Raw genomic sequence first — 24,486 nt, 5'->3', positions numbered from 1 at the left:
TTCAAATCCTCAAAGAAACCACAGGACTAATTTCTATAAGATATTCAGAATGATGCACATGAAAGCAGCCTCATGGTGAGAGAGGAGACACACTGCTGCTGCTGTCCAGAGCCGGCAAAAATCAGAAACGAGAATCGATCTGGAGAAGTAAACATTGTCAAGAGTCATTGTATAACCTTAGCAGGACTCATCGATCCCACACCGTAATAAATGACTGGAAAAAGTACAGATGAATTCTAACAGCAGTTTGGTTTTTTCCACAAAAAATCATAAAACATTCTTGTTTTTGAAGGTAAAAACAAGAACAATAGTGAACAGCAGGTCACTGACAGTTTGCACAGAACAAAAGGCTCCACACAATACAAAACAAATGAGACATAAAAGAAAACTGAAACACAACATGACAAAATCTAGCCACAAAACAACAAAAAGGAGACAAAATTGCCTCAATCAAAACTTCACAACTGAGATACAAATGAAAAATGACAGATAAACAACACAAATAAAGGAAACGCATAAATGAGACACAAAATTATGCAAACGAGACAAAAAATTAGATGCATGACAAAAACGAGACACAAAAGAACAAAACAAAACAGAAAGGAGACAAAAACGCCTGAAAGATACATGAACAAAATGTTGCAAATGAAACACAAAACAAAAATGAGACATAAAGACACAAATGAGACAAAGCGACACAAACAAGACAACAAAAAAGAGACACGAAAGAAGGCAACAACTTTACAAGACACAAAACAACACAAATACGACACAAATCGATATAAAAAAAAAGGCACAAAATGGTAGAAACAAGACATAGCACCACAAAAACAAGACATGAAATGAGACAAAATGACACAAAAGAAAAATAAGACACAAAACAACAGGAGACAAGATTGTCACAAAGAGACATACAACAACACTAATGAGAGACAAAACAACAGGAAATGGACTTAAACAACAGCAGCACAAAATAAATCAGTCACAGTATTAAACAGTAAACCTCATATTGTACCGCAGAGTGCTGGAAACCATTGAACAACTATTTACTGTTTAAATAAATGACCATAGTGACACAAAACTGGTGTATTCTGTGGTAAATTTACACGAAAATTTTGTACAGTGCAACAACAGCGCAGACATCTGGCCTCAGCTACCAGCCCTTTACTAACACTCTGCTGATCAGATGTGTCTGAGTGAAGTATTGTATTGCTGTTTATTCAGTTGAAGGGTGTGTGGATGTGTGAACGCTCCACAACAGACTATTTATTACTTTGTCTCATTTATCCATCAACTCTGAAGGTCCCTCAAGACCCGATTTAAATATTTGATGGTCTAAAGATGATGTGTGTTTTGCTGTGAGCTCAGTTTAGTTTAAAATGTATCATTGAGACGGACAGTTTATTGAATGAGTGAGAAAAAAGCATCAAGAGAGTTGGGTACATGCACAAGGTGTTTGCTTAGGCTGTAAAATGTTGTTTCTTGCTGGGTTTTTCGTATTAGGAAAATATATGTGTAAAATGCAGGAAAAAAGCATTTTTATACCAAATCTGCTGCCAAAGTACAATCTAATTATGTAACTGATGCCATAAACAAAGCACAAAATGACACAAACTAGACACAATACAACACAAATAACACACGAAATGAGACAAAAAACACAGTCGAGAAACAAAATGGCATAAATGAGGCACAGAATGACACAAAAAAGACTGAAAACGAGACACAAAATGACGCATATAACACTGACAGCAATTACAAGAAACAAAACAGGACACAAAATGGCATTAACAAGATGCACAATGACACAAAACAACAGAAAGGAGACAAACCTGTCCGATAGAAACACGAACATAACATCCAGATGAAACACAGAACAAAAGTGAAACAAAAACGTCACAAACAAGACATAAAAAATGGCACAAACAAGGCACACAATGACACGACACAACACAACAAAAATGAGATGCAAAAGATGAAATACAGAAACAAGACATAAAACAACACAAATAAGTCCCAAATCAAAATGAGACAAAAAAAAACACATAAACAAAACAAAAAAAAATACCCAAATGAGACAGAAATTAGACACAACACAACAAAAGTGAGAAACTAAACAACAAAAACGACTTTAAACTGTGTCACAAAAAAACACAAACAAAATGTAACAACTGAGAAAAACAAAAATGGAAACATAAGCAACACAATTTTTCAGGAAATAAATACAGGTTGTTTTTCTGTGTTTAACATATTGGAAGAATAGAAATGTAGCTTCATCAGACAAAACTGTCTGATGAAGGTCTAGTACCGAAACGTCACAATAAAGGATATATTGCAAGTTGGACAGTGTGCGGGGGCCTCTTTTTGCTACTTTATGGTCTTTTTTTCCTCTACGCACCTGTTTTTTTGATAGATGTGCGAAGTGTTTACCTTGTAAAGAATAGAAATGTAAAATAGAGAAAATTTGTCTTTTTTTTAAATACCAATTTGGCTGTAAATAATTATTTTAGTCAAACAAAACAGACCAAAAAGGCTGCTTTACAGATATTGTACAGTATTTTTTTTGTTCATGTTTTTTATCGGTGTGCAATATTCGTGTCGTGCAGTTTTCCTCCGACGAACATCAGTCAGTCACACAATCCATCTCGGTAGCTAATTACTCCCCAGTCTGACACTATCACACTTCGTCCCTTCCTGCTCTCTCCATCTGTATTCTCAGGTGGCGTCACTGGATGGACGAACAGCGAATAGAAAAAGGTGACGACCACCTTCCTCGGAGTCTCTGCTGGTTGTCATGTTTCCTCTCTGAGCTGATCCGGTGGGAATCAGCCCTGATGTCATCCAGTGCTCTGAGCTCCCAGATGCCACCAGGCGTGAGAGTCGTGTCTCATGGCTGATAGCATCAAAAACAGAGCACGACCAGCAACGGCAAAGATAATACACTGTTTACCTGACATAAAAAACACGCACATACTGGATAATTACAGCACCTACAAAAAGTATTCACTCTCTGGTGGAAGTTTATTGCTCCGTTTATTGCTTTTCAACGCTGAATCATGGTCAATTTAGTTGGCTTTATTTGGCAGGAATTCACAAAGACTCATTCTTGCCAAAGTGACTCCGACAATGTAATGTCATTTCCTTAAAATATAAAATGTAAATAAAAGTGATTGCCCAAGTATTTACCACACAGTTAGAAGAATGGAAATCATCTGAGTGCAGTAAATGAATCACAGTGATTGTAGTGTAAAAACACGTGTATCTGGAAGGTCCAGTCATTAGTGAATCACTGCTCCTGGATATAACTACATCATGAAGACAAAAAAAAAAAACATGACAAGCAACTCTGTAAAAATGTGTACGTAAGTCAGAGGATGGATACAAGAAAATGTCCAAGTCACTGAATAACCCTTGAAGTCCGGTTAAACCCATCATTAAGAAATGGAAGGAATATTGTACACTGAGCAAGAAAGAGACTAGTGAGGGAGGCCACCAAGACACCTATGACTCCTCTGAAGGAGTAAAAAGCTTCAGCAGCTAAGATTGGACAAGCTGTTCATACAACTGTTGCCTGTTCTTCACCAGTAATAACTTTAAGGCAGAGTGTAAAGAGAAAGACACTGTTGAAAAAACCCATGTTAAATCTGGACTACAGTTCTCCAGAAGGCACTTGAAAGACTCTGAAGTCAACTGGAAGAAGGTTCTGTGGTATAATGAGACCCGATTTGCTTTTTTGGGTTTCAGACTAGAGATTATGATTGGCTGACACTAGACAGTGCACATCATCACCAACACACCATCACCACTGTGAAGCATGGTGGTGGCATCATGACATGAGGCATGGTGGTGGCAGCATTATGACATGAAGCATGGTGGTGGTGGCATCATGACGTGAAGCACAGTGGTGGCATCATCATGACATGAAGCATGGTGGTGGCAGCATTATGACGTGAAGCATGGTGGTGGCAGTATCATGATGTGAAGAATGGTGGTGGTGGCATCATGACGTGAAGCATGGTGGTGGCATTATGATATGAAGCATGGTGGTGGCAGCATCATGATGTGAAGCATGGTGGTGGCAGCATCATGATGTGAAGCATGGTGGTGGCAGCATCATGATGTGAAGCATGGTGGTGGCAGCATCATGATATGAAGCATGGTGGTGGCAGCATCATGATATGAAGCATGGTGGTGGCATTATGATATGAAGCATAATGGTGGCAGCATCATGATGTAAAGCATGGTGGTGGTGGCATTATGATATGAAGCATGGTGGTGGCAGCATCATGATGTGAAGCATGGTGGTGGCAGCATCATGATATGAAGCATGGTGGTGGCATTATGATATGAAGCATGGTGGTGGCAACATCATGATGTGAAGCATGGTGGTGGCAGCATCATGATATGAAGCATGGTGGTGGCATTATGATATGAAGCATAATGGTGGCAGCATCATGATGTAAAGCATGGTGGTGGTGGCATTATGATATGAAGCATGGTGGTGGCAGCATCATGATGTGAAGCATGGTGGTGGCAGCATCATGATATGAAGCATGGTGGTGGCAGCATCATGATGTGAAGCATGGTGGTGGTGGCATTATGATGTGAAGCACGGTGGTGGCAGCATCATGATGTGAAGCATGGTGGTGGCAGCATCATGATATGAAGCATGGTGGTGGCAGCATTATGATGTGAAGCACGGTGGTGGCAGCATCATGATGTGGAGCATGCTGTGGTAAATTCTTGATTAAAAAAATCCAACTTCAAGCATCAATTTGTTTAACTGATGACTCAGTTTTGAAAAGCAATCAAAAAGTAAAACTCCCAAGAGGGTGAATACATTCTATATCTAACGTGTTTCTGGAATAATCACCGATCGTTACTGCTGGCTCTTTTCAGTCTCTTAAGTCTCAGTTTGTGTTGTCTGGATAAAGTTTTCATGTTTATCTTCCCTTAATGAACTCCCTTATCCATGTCGCTCTCGTTACCTCACTAATGGATTCATTTCTTCAATAGAAATTCAGGCGCATATTGTGCCATTGTTCCTCTCAGTTCCTGCTCTGTTGACTACTTCTTCCTGCGTCGCTCCTCGTTTCTGCCTCGGTTCTAAATACAGCGCTGGTTTTAATGAATGTCATGCTGTCTGTCTCCTGCAGTTATGTCACTTTCTCTACGGTCAAATGGGGCTGAATTACAATTGAAAAGTGCCAGATCTGACTGCTGTGTGCGATAATAGCTATTGTGTGCCTGTTGTGTAGTCATTTGTATGATTGTTTCTGTCAGACTGATTAACAGACTCAACTAGCTGGAAATGAACTTGTATATTCTCAGTTTATTTGTCACAATTAAGTGCTTTTATTTGCAGTTAATGATACAGCATGTTTTTAAAATGAATTTGACATTTAAGTTTATACCTGTAAGCTGAAGTCTGCACATTTTGTGTGGGAATTATTAATGATACATGGTCGTTGCTGCAGTCTGCATTAGTTTTTCATGCAAACAGTGATACAACTGCAACACGATTAATTTTAATCAGCTGTCGCTTTTCTTGTTGAAGCCTGTTGGTTTGTGAGATTCATCAGTCATCTTCTTTAAGTGCTAAATGAGTTTATATGCCGCCACCGCAGTGCGTCACATCATGATGCTGCCACCGCCATGCTCCATATCATGATGCTGCCAGCGTCATGTTTCACATCATGATGCTGCCACCGCCATGATTCACATCATGATGCTGCCACCGCCATGATTCACATCATGATGCTGCCACCGCCATGATTCACATCATGATGCTGCCACCGCCATGATTCACATCATGATGCTGCCACCTCCATGCTTCACATCATGATGCTGCCACCGCCATGATTCACATCATGATGCTGCCACCTCCATGCTTCACATCATGATGCTGCCACCACCATGCTTCACATCATGATGCTGCCACCGCCATGATTCACATCATGATGCTGCCACCTCCATGCTTCACATCATGACGCTGCCACCTCCATGCTTCACATCATGACGCTGCCACCTCCATGCTTCACATCATGACGCTGCCACCTCCATGCTTCACATCATGATGCTACCACCACCATGCTTCACATCATGATGCTGCCACCTCCATGCTTCACATCATGATGCTGCCACCTCCATGATTCACATCATGATACTGCCACCTCCATGCTTCACATCATGATGCTACCACCACCATGCTTCACATCATGACGCTGCCACCTCCATGATTCACATCATGATACTGCCACCTCCATGCTTCACATCATGATGCTACCACCACCATGCTTCACATCATGATGCTGCCACCTCCATGCTTCACATCATGATGCTGCCACCTCCATGCTTCACATCATGACGCTGCCACTTCCATGCTTCACATTATGATGCTGCCACCTCCATGCTTCACATCATGATGATGCCACCACCATGCCTCACAGTGGGGATGGTGTGTTTGTGATGATGTGCAGTGTTTCATCAGCCAATCATATTATCTAGTCTGATGTCGAAAAAGTTATGATTTGGTTTTCAGAGCCTTTACTGAAATAAAACTACCAATATAGCAGAGTAAGAATAGTGTAAAAATTATAATTTTGCAATACTTGGAAAATGGGAGCAGCGGTGCTCCTGTGGGATTTTGTGACAGACTTTTCTCTCTAGCACAAATGGTTGAGGAGGTATTGTAATTTAAAGAGCTCTTATAATATCGGAGTGGCGTTGCTCCCATGGCATTTAAAGGGTTAAGAAAAATGCATATCCGCAAAATGCAGTTTGAATATTCTAACGTAAGTTCTGGTTTGACTGGTACATTATTAATGCAGCATCATGAGATTAATAATAGAGAAGCATCATTGTTTCAGCAGCATGTAACTGTTGGAGCTGCGGCAGGTTTTTGCTACTTTATATCTCGTTTTATATACAAATCAGTTTTTTTCTGTAATGTTTGACTTTTGCTTCGATTTTCATTTTATTGACATAAAGCCAGGTGGAAAGTTTCGAGGGAAATATCACCTTTGTTGGGGCTGTGAACAACTCAGGAATATGGAATGTGATACTGATGAAACACTGCATTTTGTGAGAAGCTACAAAGGCCGGAAATCCCTGGTTTAGTCTTTAATAAGGTGTTGTATTTTAAAAGAATGTTACATTATCTATGGTGTCCATGTAGTAGAGCTGAAAGAGAAATATTTCCCTGTGAAATGCAGCGGAGTGGAAGCAAAAAGTAGCACAAAATAGCTGAAAACTGTACTGAAGTAAACGCATGAGCTTCTTTCCACCATTCACTGGATTAAAGCTGATTCGGTTTTGGTAAATCAGACCTCGAGCAAGGTATATAGATGCCAAAACCAAGAAGATGTTTACAGAAAGAAAGATCTGCAGGGTGCACAGACTTCTGGTGAAACTCTTTTTACAGCATTGAGAGTGTGAAAACCTCCAACTGGTAAAACATCACATGATTTATGGTGTTGCATTGTTTCCATTTCCCTCTGCACTTCATGTTTCCCCAGTGGCACCAGCATGTAACAGTTTTACAGCCGCAGTATATGAGAAGACATATTCAACAAGCGTGCTCTCTTGGCAAAATTCTCGACATGAGGTAGTGCGAGTTTCTTGCTTAAGGGCTGAGAAAAAATAAGCTGCAGCAAAGAGTTACAGTAAAAAAAACATTCTGAACACATACACACAAATGCAACTATTCACAAGTGTTTCCAATGTTCATTCAGCTCTAAGTAGTAAGTGATTTGCTATTTTTTAACAAGTGGAAAGCCCAGTTGGAGACAGAACACCTGGCCTAATTCTTGATAATAAACTACAACTGCAATTACAATTTTTATTTATTAGACCTTTGGTTAGACGAAACAACTAATTTGTGAAGGCCTGTTGTTTTACTGAATGAAACATTAAAGATGAACATTAAAAGCACAGCTTTTAAGCTTGTTAACATGTTCATGTGATGTCTTTATGTGCTTGAAGACAAACTATCATCGTGTGCCGATGACAGTCTCAAAAGCAGATTCAGGCTGCTGAAGTTTAAAAAACTTGCTGGTTCTATAGAATTTTATGCAGGAGGGATTATTTTCACGTCTAAAAAATGTACACAGAGAGGAGTTTTTTTAGAGGGACTTCAAGGACTGTGATAGATTTCTGTTCAAGGTTTCCTAAGTGGTCAATATCTTAATGCATAATGTCACAGTTAAGCAGATGAGACTCAGTATATAGTCAGATTTTAGAAGGTCAAAATCAGGTCACATCATAATAGAATAGAATAGAATAGAATACAATAGAATAGAATAGAATAGAATAGAATAGAATCAATTTATTCATCCCCAAAGGGAAACTCAGTATAATAATCAGAATCAGAATCACTTTATTCATCCCCGAAGGGAAATTCAGATAATTCAAAGTCAATAAATTTGATAATTTGAATAATAATAATATGAATAATGAATAATAATAATAATAATAATAATAATAATAATATGATAATTTGATAATTTAAATAAATTCAATAATAAGGAGAAATAAGGAGAAACTTCACAGATCTTTGAAAGTCCCTCATGCACATCGCAGTATAGTGTCAAGATTACGTTCGCAGCAGGAGCCAAGTGCCTCCTCATGTGACCTCATGTTGAAACAGATGGAAACTACATGGAGACTGCGGTGCATCATCTTGCATATTACAGTAAGAACAAAAAAGCAGAAATGAGTCTGGATGAGAAAATGCTTGGGGAAATGGTGTCAATGCACTTTGTTTACTCTATCAGTGTTAACATCTGTAGATAACATTGGGGGGGCTACATTGTCCAGATTTTAACTCGTAAAAATCTAACATATTTAATTAAATCTGTGTAACTCTAAGGAGTCTTTGCTGGACCTGTATACCCCTCAAATTCCCCCCCAAAAAGTGGAAAGACATCGGTTTAAACCGGACCAATTGTCCATCAAGACAACAACCGACTCACCGCTGTGACTAGAGTTCACTAGAAGCCATGTGTGAGACTCTGAATTCAACTGGCAGAATGTTCTTTGGTTTGATATTTCCAAAACAGAGTTTTTTGGCCATCAGGCTAGACACTATGTTTAGGTGACATCAAACACTGCACATCACCACAAACCAACCCGGTCTCACGGGGATTCGTGAAACTGTGACGTAAGTTTTTGTTTCGGTTTCGTGCGCACCAACACGATGTCGTCATGTTTTTCGTGCAGCTCACCACGAACGAAACCGGCTGTGGTAATCACATCTGAAAGTGGTTTATACCGGCGGATTCATGACGATCTAAGCTGTCCATCGGCGTTTGCGGCCGCCGCTGTGGCCGCCTCTGCGGCCGCCACCGCGTCGCGGCCGCCGGACATTCTTTAAATTCCTATGCGAATTCGTCGGATTCATGACGATCTAAGCTGTCCATCGGCGTTTGCGGCCGCCGCCGCGGCCGCCGGACATCCAGCCGCAGCGGCGGCCGCAAACACCGATGGACAGCTTAGATCGTCATGAATCCACCGAATCTAAGCTGTCCATCGGCGTTTGCGGCCGCCGCCGCGGCCGCGATGGCGGCCGCAAACGCCACTGGACAGCTTAGATCGTCATTAATCCACCGGTATAAACCACTTTCAGATGTGATTACCACAGCCGGTTTCGTTCGTGGTGAGCTGCACGAAAAACATGACGACATCGTGTTGGTGCGCACAAAACCGAAACAAAAACTTACGTCACAGTTTCACGAATCCCCGTGAGACCGGGTTGCACAAACATACCATCCCCACTGTGAAGCATGGTGGTGGAAGCATTATAAAGTAAAGCATGGTGGTGGCAGCATCATGACGTGAAGCATGGTGGTGGCAGCATTATAATGTGAAGCATGGTGGTGGCAGCATCATGATATGAAGCATGGTGGTGGCAGCATTATAATGTGAAGCATGGTGGTGGCAGCATTATAATGTGAAGCATGGTGGTGGCAGCATTATAATGTGAAGCATGGTGGTGGCAGCATCATGATGTGAAGCATGGTGGTGGCAGCATCATGGTATGAAAAATAATGGTGGCATCATCATAATGTTGGGTTAGTTCTTGGCAGCAGGTCATGGAAAGCTTGTAAAAGTAGTAGGGAATTTGAATGCAGCAAAGCATAAAGAAATACTGGAGGACAACCTGATGCAGTCAACAAATGAACTGCCATTTCGGAGACGATTTGCTTTCAAGAAACACAATAGACTGAAGAAAACAGCTGCCCACAGATTCTCGATTGGATTCAGGTCTGGATTTTGACTTGGCCATTCTAACACCTGGATACGTTTATTTGTGAACCATTCCATTGTAGAGTTGGCTTTATGTTTTGGATCATTGTCCTGTTGGAAGATAAATCTCCGTCCCAGTCTCAGGTCTTTTGCAGACTCCAACAGGTTTTCTTCCAGAATGCTCCTGTATTTGGCTCCATTCATCTTCCCATCAATTTTAACCATCTTCCCTGTCCCTGCTGAAGAAAAGCAGGCCCAAACCGTGATGCTGCCACCACCATGTTTGACAGTGGGGATGGTGTGTTCAGGGTGATGAGCTGTGTTGCTTTTACGCCAAACATATCGTTTTGCATTGTGGCCAAAAAGTTGGATTTTGGTTTCATCTGACCAGAGCACCTTCTTCCACATGTTTGGTGTGTCTCCCAGGTGGCTTGTGGCAAACTTCAAACGAGACTTTTTATGGACATCTTTGAGAAATGGCTTTCTTTTTGCCACTCTTCCATAAAGGCCAGATTTGTGCAGTGTACGACTGATTGTTGTCCTATGGACAGACTCTTCCACCTCAGCTGTTGATCTCTGCAGTTCATCCAGAGTGATCATGGGTCTCTTGGCTGCATCTCTGATCAGTCTTCTCCTTGTTCGAGGTGAAAGTTTAGAGGGACGGCCGGGTCTTGGTAGATTTGCAGTGGTCTGATACTCCTTCCATTTCAATATGATTGCTTGGACAGTGCTCCTTGAGATGTTTAAAACTTGGGAAATCTTTTTGTATCCAAATCCGGCTTTAAACTTCTCCACAACAGTATCTGGGACCTGCCTGGTGTGTTCCTTGGTCTTCATGATGCTCTCTGCACTTTAAACAGAACCCTGAGACTATCACAGAGCAGGTGCATTTATACGGAGACTTGATTACACACAGGTGGATTCTATTTATCATCATCAGTCATTTAGGACAACATTGGATCATTCAGAGATCCTCACTGAACTTCTGGAGTGAGTTTGCTGCACTGAAAGTAAAGGAGCCGAATAATATTGCACGCCCCACTTTTCAGTTTTTTATTTGTTAAAAAAGTATAAAATATCCAATAAATTTCATTCCACTGCACGATTGTGTCCCAAATGTTGTTGATTCTTGACAAAAAATTAAAATTTTATATCTTTATGTTTGAAGCCTGAAATGTGGCAAAAGGTTGAAAAGTTCAAGGGGGCCGAATACTTTCACAAGGCACTGTATATTCACAAAGGTTAAATGCTGTATCAGAATGAGGATTAGAATTTCTTCATGAGGTGCATTTATTAAATAGATTTCAGGTGAAATCGATCCAAAATTCTGTAGTCTGGACTTGAGGCTACTAATCTTTCAAAGCAACTTCCACAAACCCCAGTCACATAACGTATCAATGAGTCAGCCAGACCAGACTAAAAATATTCCCTCTGCCCCTGTACTCTCTCTGCTACTAGATAGAAAGATGCCGTCTCCCCTTGTCTCTCCCCAAGTCACCCACTGTCTCTAAAATCCTTCATCGTGAACTAACGAGGTGCTCGTCAGACAGACCAGCGGCAAAACAAACTCAGCTCATTTGCTTGTGGTTTACAGTCTGATATACTTTTAATCTGGCCAGTTGCAGTGAAGGGAAGGAGGCAATGTAAACAGAGGACATGTCAATGTTAGAAATGCACAAAAAGTTGAGTACGTTTGTTGCAATTTGTTTTGGTCTCCTTAGCAACAACAGGAACAAATGTCAAGACCACGTCGACCGAGTGGCTCACTAATACCTGCTCTCTGCACTTGTCATACAAATCTGAAGTCACTTTGAACACGTGGACGGTGAACGTGTTGGATTTGATGCATACGACGAAGTGATTCTTCTAAAATGCTCATGTTTGAGTTGTGCAAGAGTTGGATGAAAAGGAAAGTGTTCCTGAACTGAGGGAAGTGAGGAAACCACTCACAAACAGGCATTAAAGCAACACATGATTAACACCTGAATTTCAATCAATCAATCAAAGTTTATTTCTACAGCACTTTCCATACATAGAGTAGCACAAAGTGCTTAACAAGTTAAAAACAAACAATAAAAAGACAATGCCCCACATCCCTCCCAACTCGCGCCCCCATCATACTCCCTATCAACACACACACATACACAAGCAGACGGTCACACAGCCACGCACACACACACACTTCTACAACAGAAATAATAGGGTTGGTTGGCTGAGAATTTGTCACCTTTTCTTCAGTTGAAGTCATCAGCTTAATGTTTCCTTGTTTTACGATGGTTAACAAATAGGTTCTCAAATATGCATAGAGAGTTTCAATAAAAAGTGCCAAAACATTTAGGTAAAGGTAATAGAGGTCAAAATAACCCATACAACAGTAGGCTTACTGCACTGTGGACTGTTTATGCTTGTCTTTACTTTAAAGTTTTGGAACAATTCGCTGTTATTTTACACATGATGCTAGTTTTGTTAAATTGGCTAAAAAAAAACACATTCACGCACACACTGTGTTTAAACCTGGGGAAAAAAAGATAATTTTACTGATATAAACATGTAAATAATTTGATGTTACCTTTTTGAAATAGTTTGTTAAATTACAGATTTCAACCTCTAAAAATTGCAAAGTATTAATTTTCATTATTTTAAAAAGGACACTAATTTGTTTCATTCATTTAAAAAAGCAGTACAAATGGTAATTTGTTCTTCTATAATGTTTGAGCACAAAATTGAGTGTTATTTGCTGTACTTAAATCAGAAAAACAGAATTATTTTTACCATTGTTTGAAAGAAAAATTACGTATATTAAGGACTGAAAAACAGTTAACATACATCTTAACTGCTATTGTACAGGTTTTGTTATACTTCAGATGATATCTATTAAAACCCCTGAATAAAACATTAATATACATGTTGACGGTTAAAAAATGTGTATACTGTCCACACTACAATGTGCATTTTTACAAATAGCAATTTGTTTATTTTACAGTGTTAGACCATGATATTTAATTACTGTAATTAGCAAAAAATATCATTGTTGTACAGATACTTACTTTTATTTGAAATAAATACTCTGTATATTAAGGACTGAAAAATGTTAGATTTTTTGACCTTTATTTTAAAGATTTTCCCTGTTTTGTTAGATTACAGGTGTAGAGTAAAATTACAGAAAAAAAAAAAACATTAATTCATATGTAGACAGGCCAAAACTATATGTAATGTCCACATCAAAATTCCAGTCTAAATTCCTTATTTTACAATACTTGAGTGAAAAATTACACAGTTTTACTGTAGTTAATAAAATTACTGTTATTTTACACATACACTACCAGTCAAAAGTTTGGACACATCTTCTCATTCAATGTTTTTTATTTAATCATTTTATGCATTGTAGATTAATACCTTAAAGGAATAAATATGGAATTATATTGGAAACAAAGAAGTGTTAATCTTCAGTATTCATCTACAATATAGACCATAATACAAATAAGTAAAAAGCATTGAATGAGAAGGTGTGTCCAAGCTTTTGAATGGTAGTGTTTTACAGTTATTTTCACCATTTTTTAATAGTTTTCATACACTACAGCATTTCACTGCCTTTTAATATATTCTTCTGGCACCTTTGCTACCAGATTCTTACAGTTCTACGGTGTGTGTAGCTCAATTTGGTTTGAATAATTATGCATAAACAGTACATGCATGCGCTGCACACTATTCATATAAAAGCCTTGCACAAATTTCCCCTTTTTCATCGGATTAGTATCACAGAACAGCTCTCTATGTTTGTGCAACGGCCTGGACACGTGCAATCTAACAGATCCTGAAGCAACCAGCTGTACGTCGCCACGGTGATGCAGCCTGAGGCGCCTCCAGACTCAGACAAACGACAGAGCTGCAGCCACGGCTGGACATTAATGTGAGCTTCTACGTCTCCAATCTCATCACCTTGTCAGCACAATGATCCACTCCGCTCTCCGGGCAGCGTCTGACAGGCTACCTGAACAAAATCATAAATGTCAAGGTGCGACCCATGTCCCCCCGGTGAGGCCTATTGTCCAGCCTTTTGTCCTGCACAGAACCGAAATAGCAACCTGTAGAAAGGTCTGCTGTGTGGCCTTACGTAGCTATCAGTGTTCACAGCAACAGTTGTTCTGCTGCCGGTCCTTTGTGCACCAGAGAAATTAAACTTTTCATAAGTTTGCTGGCTTCAGCTTAACAAACTTTTCTTATTTGAGCTACAAAATCTCTCTGAAGTCCCACTAAAGTTCATGACAAACTAAAGAATATCTTCTAGTTAGTGTCATTTACTCGGTTCTAGTGTTTTTTTGTTTTTGATGTACAGTGTTCATATATGTTTTATGTATTTTGATGTATTCATTTTACCTGGTTAAATAACGGTCACATAAAAATAAATAACTAAAATGTTACTGATCAGCACACAAAAATCCCAAAATTGTGGGGGAAACGGCTGTTTGCCTCCTCCGACAATTTCGGAACGAAAATCGCGCGATTTTGGAACGAGATTTGCTTTCTAGCGTCCCGAAATTTGGATACAGACCACAACAAATAGCGATCGCCAAGTAATGTGGAGGTTTTCGTTCACTTCTCATCTCTAGCCGGTCAGTGTGGGGAAAAAAGCACGTTAGGGCGGACTTTGATGCGGGGGGTAAGTTGCCCCATACTTTTCGATAGCTGAGCTGCGAAGCTGCCTGCCTGGCTAAATACTGGAGCTATGTCGAAAATTCATTTCTCCATCACTCACATGTATGAAATGACATATGGAAACAGACCCCAGGTTGAAAAAAACCGAAGTTCCCCTTTAACATCATGCTGTATTGAAGGAGGCTTGAAAGTAGCAGCTGAAACCATAAACTTTTCAGAAAAAAAGTTTACCCAGGTAACAAATCAAGAAAGAAGTAGTGTCATCTTCTCGTAGACCTCTATACAGTTAGAAGCCAGAAGAGTTGCTCCGTTGTGACCGTTGGCAGGAATGCAGTTTCCCTTTAATTGTTTTTTAGACGTGAAGGCGACATTCCATCTTTTAAAGACAGCTTCAGGTTCTGTCCACAGCAGTAATGGGTAATTTGATGTCATTTTTAGTCTAATTATGGGGCATTTTGTCCTAAACAGCTGGTTTTTTAGATTGAACAGCAATATTTCCGGAACCATTAAAGATAAAAGCCTGAAAATTTCACTGTTATTTCTCAGCATATCACTGACTGATAATCTATAATATTGGCAGATAGATCCAATAGTCCCTGAATATGGATGAGTTGAAATATGAAGTTGAAGCCGACATGAAAAGTCCCATCTTTGAGGACAAATTAACTAAAAAAGGTTCAAAAAACGTGAAAGAAGTGGGTTGATGAGCATTTTTTAAATATTAGAAAATGTTTGATATATTCATCTAAAATTTACCAGATATCATTATAAATATCCATAATTTATGATAAAGGAAACCAAAGATGGTTGATCAGAAGGCCTCTGGTGATTTCAGATGGAATAATCTCCTATATGTCAGTCTACCTATAGGACGACCTGCTCTCTGTGCAGATGTGAAAGTCTTATTATAGCACAATGATTCATAGCGCAAAATGATTATACACTAATGGAACCATAATTATGAATATTATATAGAATTCCTGCTACACTCCTAACAAAAATGATAAAATCCACTTCTTCTAGTCACTGTCTCATCTCGTAATGTGTATTTTTTAAAGGGGTCAGACTAAACAAACAGTACATCACAGCACTTCTGGTCCACAAAAGCAACAAAAACAAAAATATTAAATTAAATCAAAGTAATAAGCACTGTTTTTGACAACACAAAAGCCCCAAAACACTGAGCTGCCCTGGCTATTTTAGGGCACAGTGTGAATTTCTGATGAAACAGCTGCCTTGGATTCTTGCACTTGAAGCCACAGTGGAGTCTGGATTCTGGACCAAATTGGGCCAGCGTTACATGTTCACCTTAGAGGAAATACAATATTTTATTTATATATTTGATCTGGAACGTGTGCATGAGAGCGATGGGATTAAAAGTTCACCCCCACGGCGGGAGTTTAACCAAACAGCTCTCCTCAGCTCTTCTGTGGCCCGAAGCGCTTAGCACTGATTTACTAAGAGGAGCTTTGAGAAACTGGTTCTGCTGCACATCAAAGACCAGCGTGGACCTCCACCGGTGGGCATCCCCTGCCGACAGAGGATGCCATCTGTACTGCCCTCACACAGACAGCATACAACAAAACCTACAGCAGGACGGTGAGGGCTGATTCCAGCTCAGGATTCAACACAGCTGAAGCCAGTTGGCAAATCCAGACCTCTGGGCCGGAGTACAACTTTCTGCAAACGGATCTTGGACCAACAGACGGTGAACAGTATATCAGACAAATACTGCTGAACACAACTTCATTTCATTCACTTTGTTCCTCCTGGACATCCATGAATGAAAGGAGGCTTCAAGTTCATGTATCACGCTAACTTTCCACTCTTCACTTCCGTTGGTGAGATTCGGGACAGCAACAAAACTGTCAGGATGTCCTGCTGACTTTCTGCCTCCAGCCTTCGAGTCTTATCCAATATTTGACTCAGCTCCTCATCTGTGGACACCTCTTCCAATAAATACAAATAAGTATCCAGTCATTTAAGGGAATTTTGAATCATTTTGGACAGACGCTTAGTCATTTTGAACAGTTTCTGAATAATTTGGGTCAAATTTAGAATGACTTTGAACTGTTTCAGAATAAAGTTGGACAAACCTCGAGTTGTTTTTGACAGAATTTGAGTGATTTTAGTTAAAATTTGAGTCATTTAGCACAGATTTTGAGTCTATTTGGCTATTTTGAGTAATTTTGGAAAAAAATTTTGAGTAATTTTGGACAAATTTGAATTTCCCTTCGGGGATGAATAAAGTGATTCCGATTCTGATTCTGAAATTTGAAATGATTTTAGTCAGATTCTGAGTCAGTCTGGGCAAGTTTTGAGTAGTTTGAGACAAGTCATTAGTCGTATTATTAGTCGTTTTACAGATGAGGTTAATCACAAATGGTTTTTGATTCATTTTGGACAGGTTTTGAGTAATTTTGCAAAATGTTTTGAGCAATTTCGGACAATCTTTAAGTCACTTTGGACAATTCTGGAGCAATTCTGGTAAAACTTTGAGCCACTTTGAAGAAATGTTTAGACATTTTGGACAAGTTTTGAGTAGTTTTGAAAAAGCGATTGGATGTGGTTTCACAGATGACAGTCCTTACATGTAGTTTTTGAGTCATATGTACCTGTTTTGATTCATTCTAGACACCTTTTGGGCAAATTTTGAGTCATTTTTGACACAATTTCACTTATTTTGGGCAGTTTTTGAATAATTTTGGACAAACTTTGAGTAATTTTGAACAAATTGAACAAATTTTCAGTCTGTTCCAGGTGTCTAATTTCTGTCTCCTTCACTAAGACTGAAAACACACGTGTAAAAATCAGCTTTCTTCAAAGCAGTGGGGAACAAATGCTAACTGTGCTGCTAAAGTGGGTTTCCATAAACATTTCAGAACAGTATTTTAGTGCAATGTGAGCATAGTCTGACTCGATGAATGTAGGCTGCAGGTATAAACAATCGGCTGCTACTGTCAAATTTATGATCTCCTACTGGTTTCAAACTCATCTTCACTACGGGAAACAACAACAACCACCACCTCCGGGCAGCAACCTAAATCACTGAAAATGTAAAGTTTGGCAGAGGCTTTGGATTGTGCAGTAAAGCAATCCCTGCTAGTTTTTTGTTGGATTATTCATTTTAATCACAGTGCTCGCCTCATTGCATGCAAATGTACCATTAAAACAATTCCACAGTCACTATCTTAAAGAAACACCGAAGCTGCATCCAGCAAAACGAGGTTCAGCCAGACGCCTTAATGAGAAACACAGCAGCTTGAAATACCCCATTTAACTTCCCCACATTAACCGAACCCTGTTGCTGAGCTTGCAGACGAGACCATCAGGCCTCAGAAACATCTGTGAGATGAGAATAATGGAGTAAAGTAGTCGCATTCAGCTGCATCAGCTACAGTACCAGCAGAACAGTTTCTCCCCTCATAATTATCAGACTCCTAGACTCCATCTTTTCTTCTTCACACCACCATCAACAGAAGCAGAAGTCTCCTCTCACCTGCCTCCACATGTTCCATTCATCACCTCATACCTTCCTTCCTCCCACATCATGCAAACTCTCTGCATTTCACAGATTTCCTGGAAGGGAGTTCACCGGACTGCATGTTCAAGCTACCAATTAAGAAAATCCATCTTTGTAGTAACTCTGTTACAGTAATAACTGCATAATTACTGCAATTTTTAAGCTTCCCTCCCCTTTTACAACATGTCAGTGGTCATTACTATAGTCCTTTTATGCTGCCAATCACTGTATTCACTGCTCTGTCCGACCCTGCCTGCTGAACATTCATTACACAGTTGTTCCATAAATGAAATGCACTTCAAGTGCTGCTGCTGCACAATTACAATACGCAGCTGATGACGAATGAATATCTGTAACAACATCAGTGTCTCGAGCCATGACAGCTTCATCTTTCTCTGAGACAAAATCGCACAAAGCCGCCTCTGCCGGTCGCACCAATAGTTCCTCGACTGCCTGAGCTGACAGAGTAAATGATTGGGAAAATGTCCTATCAGCTGTTTCTGTCGTCCCTTTATCCATCTGCTGACAAGTGTTCTCTAAACACAGTGGGCTTGGACACCAAATGAAAAAGATAAAAATGGCCCCAAGCAGCCAGATTTCCTTTTCTTGCCCTGCCACATAGTCTGCTCTGCTTTCTATGTGAACATCTGGCCTTCAGATTCCTCGGAGATTGTGGACTGATAAGCCACCTGTTTGGAGAGCACTTTTTTAACTTTCAAATTTGCAGTTGACTTGGAAAGAGCTGGTTTAGTCAAGACTCCTGATGCCTAATGAGAAACATCAAACATCCACAAAGTCTACACTGGGGTAAACAGGGAAAACTTCAAACATCAAACTCTAAACTCTAAACTCAACTGTGATCAAGAACTGAAGATGGATGAAGGTGATCATCTTCAAGAATCTCCAAGAGAAGTGCAGTTGCTTTTTTTGCAAAATCTCCTGTAATTATAAACTCAGTAGATTTAGCTTCTCCCATCTACAGTGAAAAACTTTAAGAACTTTTATCAACAAAGCAGCAATACATTTACTCTGTAATGTACACTTTAGAAATTCACACACATTTGCTTCCAATCGACAAAACAAAAACACCTTACCGTACAGTGAGCAGTTTCTGTGTATGTCAGTATGCTTGACCTTATATACAAATCTCCATTTTTTTGCAGATGCATGGACACAAGTAAAAAAAAGATAAATCAGTACAAAAAGTGAAAAAATGCTAAGTTGTGAAGCATTTTTCCGCCGGAGGAAATGGAAACTGGTCAACGCAACTTCGAAAAACCTCATCCAAACCCTAACATTAAAGCTGCAATGATTCACTAAATAGTAGATTAGTTGGCAGGTAAAAAAAAAGGTATCAACAACTATTTTGATAAATGATTTGAGAGAAATTACTCTATAGGGACATTTTTACTCCTCTATGTATTGTGGTCAAAACAAGATATTTGTCATCTCAGAAACACATTTTTTTGGACATAGTTTAGACCCAACAACTAATCGAGTAACCTGGAAACTTGCCAAAAATGAAAATAATAGTAAGTGGCAGACCTACCAACTATTACCATTGCTTTGCTAGCTGGCTAAATACAAAGCAATCCATCTATTTTCTTTCATTTATTCAAATCGGTCTCTCTGGTAGCAGGCCAAGCAGGTAATTCCCTCAACCCAGCAACATTTTCCAGTTCCTTCCTGGAAGATCCAAAGATGTTCCCAGGCCAGATGAGATATATAATCTCTTCAGAAAGTTTTGGAGTCTCCTCCCAGCTGCCTTTAAAGGAATCATTCTTAATAAAGGCCCAAAACAACTCAACTGGAATCTTTCAATACTTCAAGCTCCGAACTCTAAGGCTTTCGGCTTCTTGTATCTGCAATCAAATTATTATTTTTTTTGGTCATTAGAAATTGAAAAATCAAGTTACACTGTTCTTCCAAGAACATGTAGCATCACTCTCAGACTGAACTAGAGCTGCAAAAATCACCATATTATAAGTGTTAGTAATTTACAGTCAACATAAGATAAAATGTAAGAATCTTTTGCCAGATATTGTTCAGGAAAAATAAACTGACACAAAATAAGAAATGCAGTGCCTAAGAAGTAGAAAAGCAATCAGACAAAAATAAAACAACGAACTTGAGGTAAGACTAGAATAGAAACTAGTTACGAAGATTAAAATGCATGCATATGGCTCATGTAATGTCCTTGAAAGTGTTGTGTTGGCTGAGGATATCGAAATTGCCAGTCAAAGATATATTATTTGTGTTTTTCGTGTCTACATACACACAAAAAAATCAATTCAGATCAATTCAGTGTTCTGTATATAGCACCTATTCACAACAGGGATTATTTCAGGCCACTTCAAGACCTTACAACTTGAAATAAAAAGAGGGAAAACAACAATTACGATGAGCAATTTTGCGCAAACGCATGAAAAACCTCCAGCAGAACCAAGCCCAGGGAGGGTAGACATCTACCCAACCAGTTATGGTGAGGTTAAAGAGGACCGACCAAAGAACAGGAAAAAGGACGCACATCAATCGGTAGTTTGAAGATGGTGACTATTGCAGGGTCGGCTGTGAGACTAGGTTGGATAAATGTATAGTTTGAATGGTTGTTGTTTTTGCCTGAAAATGGTTTGCGTTTACTTGTAAAGCAGGCTTTTCTGCGACTAATGTGCTAGTTATTTACAGTACATTACAAATGCTTGATTTTCGCAAAATTAATGATTTACTTTCCAGGGGGTATTTCGATGTGTGACGGAAAGTAAGTGCTGGAGTCGAGGCAGTGATGGATCGGCAAGGGATTCGTCCTGCAAACACGCCTGAGGGCTCAACCACTGCTCAGCTTTGATGAATAATCTAACACAGCAGCCTGCAAGGACTTGAGATGATTACAGATCCAGACTGTTGGTTTATGTGAACAAGGAAGAGATGCTTGTGCTGCTCCTATCGATTGTTGAGCTACTCGGTTGTTGGATTCGCAGAACTCGTCAAGCAAGTTGCGACTGGATCGTTCATGTCCACCCCTTTAACTCATGAAGCACCACTTGAAGTGATTCAGAAAATGGAGTTGTAAATACAGTTACGAAGCATAAAGATTTAGATGTCCATTACACATAAATGGCAGGAGCGCTAATCGATGTCAGGATCAGCTGAACTATTGTTAAATGGATCCACATCTCCACTAGAAAGCTGAATTCCAGTTGTGTTATTGTGATTAAGTTTGTTTTAGGGAAAAAACAAAGAAGAAAGAAAGTAAACTAAACACCACAAACACATTAACAGGAGCAGTTTTGGTTTCAAAACTGTCTATACTGGACATTAGGGACCTGGATTTAGCTTTAAAATGCAAAATCTGCATGGTTTTTGTAATAATAATTCAGTCAGAGCTCACACTATATGAAAATACTATTTTCACAGTCACCATTGATAAATTTGTCTCTTTGGCTATTCTTGTCAACATCTGAGAGATAAAAAACAGCCTTTGTATAGTCTTTGAAATATAAATCCTATCAAAAGTTTTGTGTATGTGTAGAGAATAGAAAAATTACTCATTGTTTGGGTTTTTGATGTTTGCATGCAACACAACAGGAGATGGATATCCTGTCGAGACAGACAGGATGGATACGCAGTGAGAGGAAGAGAAAATACTCCGAAGAAAACATCTAGACCTCAGAGACAATAAATGATTCACATGAGTCAGAAAGCAGACAGAGATTTACATTTATGTGCTGTATATATATGCCAGTTTTCTCTCTATAAGCTTTCCTTTACATATGGAGATTATAACAACACAGCGTTCAGTGTAAATGTGGATCCTTCATTTCAGACAGAGGTAAAACAAATTTTAACAAAAGCTCTGGTTTAGTCAGTGGATGCTGGCAGATTTGAAACTGTTTCTACATTTTTTATCTGCTCCATCCAGATTTCAACTCAAAATGAAACACTTGAGAGGCAGCTTTCAGTTTTTGTGCACCACATATTGGAGAAAATTGCAGATCTGCAGCAACTCTCAGCTCTTTTATATCAAGATTGACAATTTTTCTCCAAATCTGAAGCTTTTGAATATCTGAAACTGCACAGTAACTCTACTTTTAGACATGAGGATAGCAATGAACACATTTTGGACAGATGGTTTGAGAAAGGAGGAAAGGAAACCATCTACACCGATCAGGCACAACATTATGACCACCTGCCTGATATTTTGTTGGTCCCATGTGGTCAGAAAAGCTCTGACTGCATCCTGTTGGTACTTGATCAGAACGAGATCTAGGAAATCTGCAGGTCAAGTCAACATCTTGGGCGACTGCCATGTTCCTTAACACGCTCCTGATTGATATTTTTGCGATGTGGTGGGGTGCATTTCCCTGTGGGGGTAGGCCAGTCACATTCCGTATTGCCATTTGCATGAAGGAGTGTTCCTGTTCTGGGACAACGTTTATTTCGGTGTCTAAGTCTCATCAACACGGATGCCAGAATCCAAGACTTTCCAGCAGCACACCACGCAGTAACAATATGATCAATGTTATTCACTTCACCTGTCAGTGGTCATAATGTTGTGGTTGACTGATGTATGAAAAATTGGAACAGCCATCTCTAATCAGAGGAGGTGGTCTGCGACACCACTGATCAAGCACCTAAAACGCAGTGAAAAGGTCTCTCCTCAGAAAGTTTCACAATTATTAACATCCTGCCTCACTCCTGACTTGGCAGATTCACATCCTGTGTTGTGTAAACTGGCAGTCCCATCACCATGATAGCTGTCGTTGTTGGTAGACCACCTGATTTCACAACAATTCACACCTCGAGGCATGTGAGTCCTAGTCGTTAATGGGCCATTAGCCATCTGACCTGGAGGGACTATAAATTCTGGAACTCCCCATTAGTTAGTTAAGAGTGAAGAAGCCTCTTGAAGTTGAAACATCTTCAAGAACCTACAAGAGAAGTGCAGTTGATTTCTACTGAAGCTCCTATGATTACTTAAATTGTGTAAAAATGTCATTTTTATATTGATTCATGTTCCTTTTGCACTTTTTTGTGATGCTTTTTAATGTTTTTGAAGCACTTTGAAGATGTCTCGTTACTTAAATATATTGTACAATTATACTTCCCTTACATGGAGCTGGTTAAAAGCAAGCATCTCTGGCTCAAATTTTAAACATGCAGATGACAGCATTTCAAATTAAAAGCCTGTAAAATTTGTAATATATACAGCTAATGGCTATGGACATGCTGCAATGCAGAAATCATTTCGTTTTAGCTGATCAGAACACCTTATTTTACCGTTTCTATGCACATTTTTTGGATGCGCAGTCATCGAGTGGAGACTAGAAGGTTCTCCGTGCACCGCCGGTTAGCTAAAAATTTGTGATGTAGCGGCATTTAGGAAACATTTATACATTTTTGCTTCAGAAAACAAGCTGGGTTACACTATTTAACCTGTTACAACTTGGTGAAAACACTTAGATATGACAAAAGAGCCAATATCATGCATTTTCTTGCAAAGAATTAACTCGAAGCATGACTGGAAATAGAGCTCATCGAGCAAGTCTAGCATCCTCATTCCAAATTAAAACCTTGAAAAATATCTCTAAAATACTCGTCCATTGCTGTGACAGGTTTGGGCCAATGGAGCAGCCCCCTTTCTGGCAGAGATTTAGCTTCAGGCACCAACAAACCGCAGCCATGAGGATTCAAGAATGAGAATAACTGTCAACACTGCCCCAAACAAAAGCAAAGAAGAGCTGCCTGTTACTGATTTTAAGATCATTGTGTTAAAAAATAACACATTTACCTGCATCGTTATATTCATTTACAGAGTGTAAACTAACACAAAAAGGTAATGATTAAAATGTATTATTTACTGCTAAAGGGTACTGTTTAATTTTTTTGGTGCATCTAAATAGGAAAAGTATTCACACAGATGCAAATAAATAGTTTGTTTGGAGCTCTGTGACATCAAGACCAAAGCTAGTGCTACATACACCTGGCGTGATCATTCACATAAATCAGTATATTAAAGACTGTGACTATTTCACAAACTGCTGAGAGTTTGTGGATGTTCTAAC

General features: G+C 39.4%; 1 protein-coding gene across 1 annotated transcript in view; it reads right to left on the bottom strand.

Annotated features, from left to right (window-relative positions):
• kcnh3 (potassium voltage-gated channel, subfamily H (eag-related), member 3) overlaps positions 1-24,486 on the bottom strand; it is a 251,015-nt gene that overhangs the window by 92,168 nt on the left and 134,361 nt on the right. The gene's annotated exons all lie outside the window — the stretch shown is intronic.

This window comes from Acanthochromis polyacanthus, chromosome 14, assembly GCF_021347895.1.
Source record: "Acanthochromis polyacanthus isolate Apoly-LR-REF ecotype Palm Island chromosome 14, KAUST_Apoly_ChrSc, whole genome shotgun sequence".
NCBI lineage: Eukaryota > Metazoa > Chordata > Actinopteri > Pomacentridae > Acanthochromis > Acanthochromis polyacanthus.
This window is presented reverse-complemented; position numbering and strand designations above follow the sequence as displayed.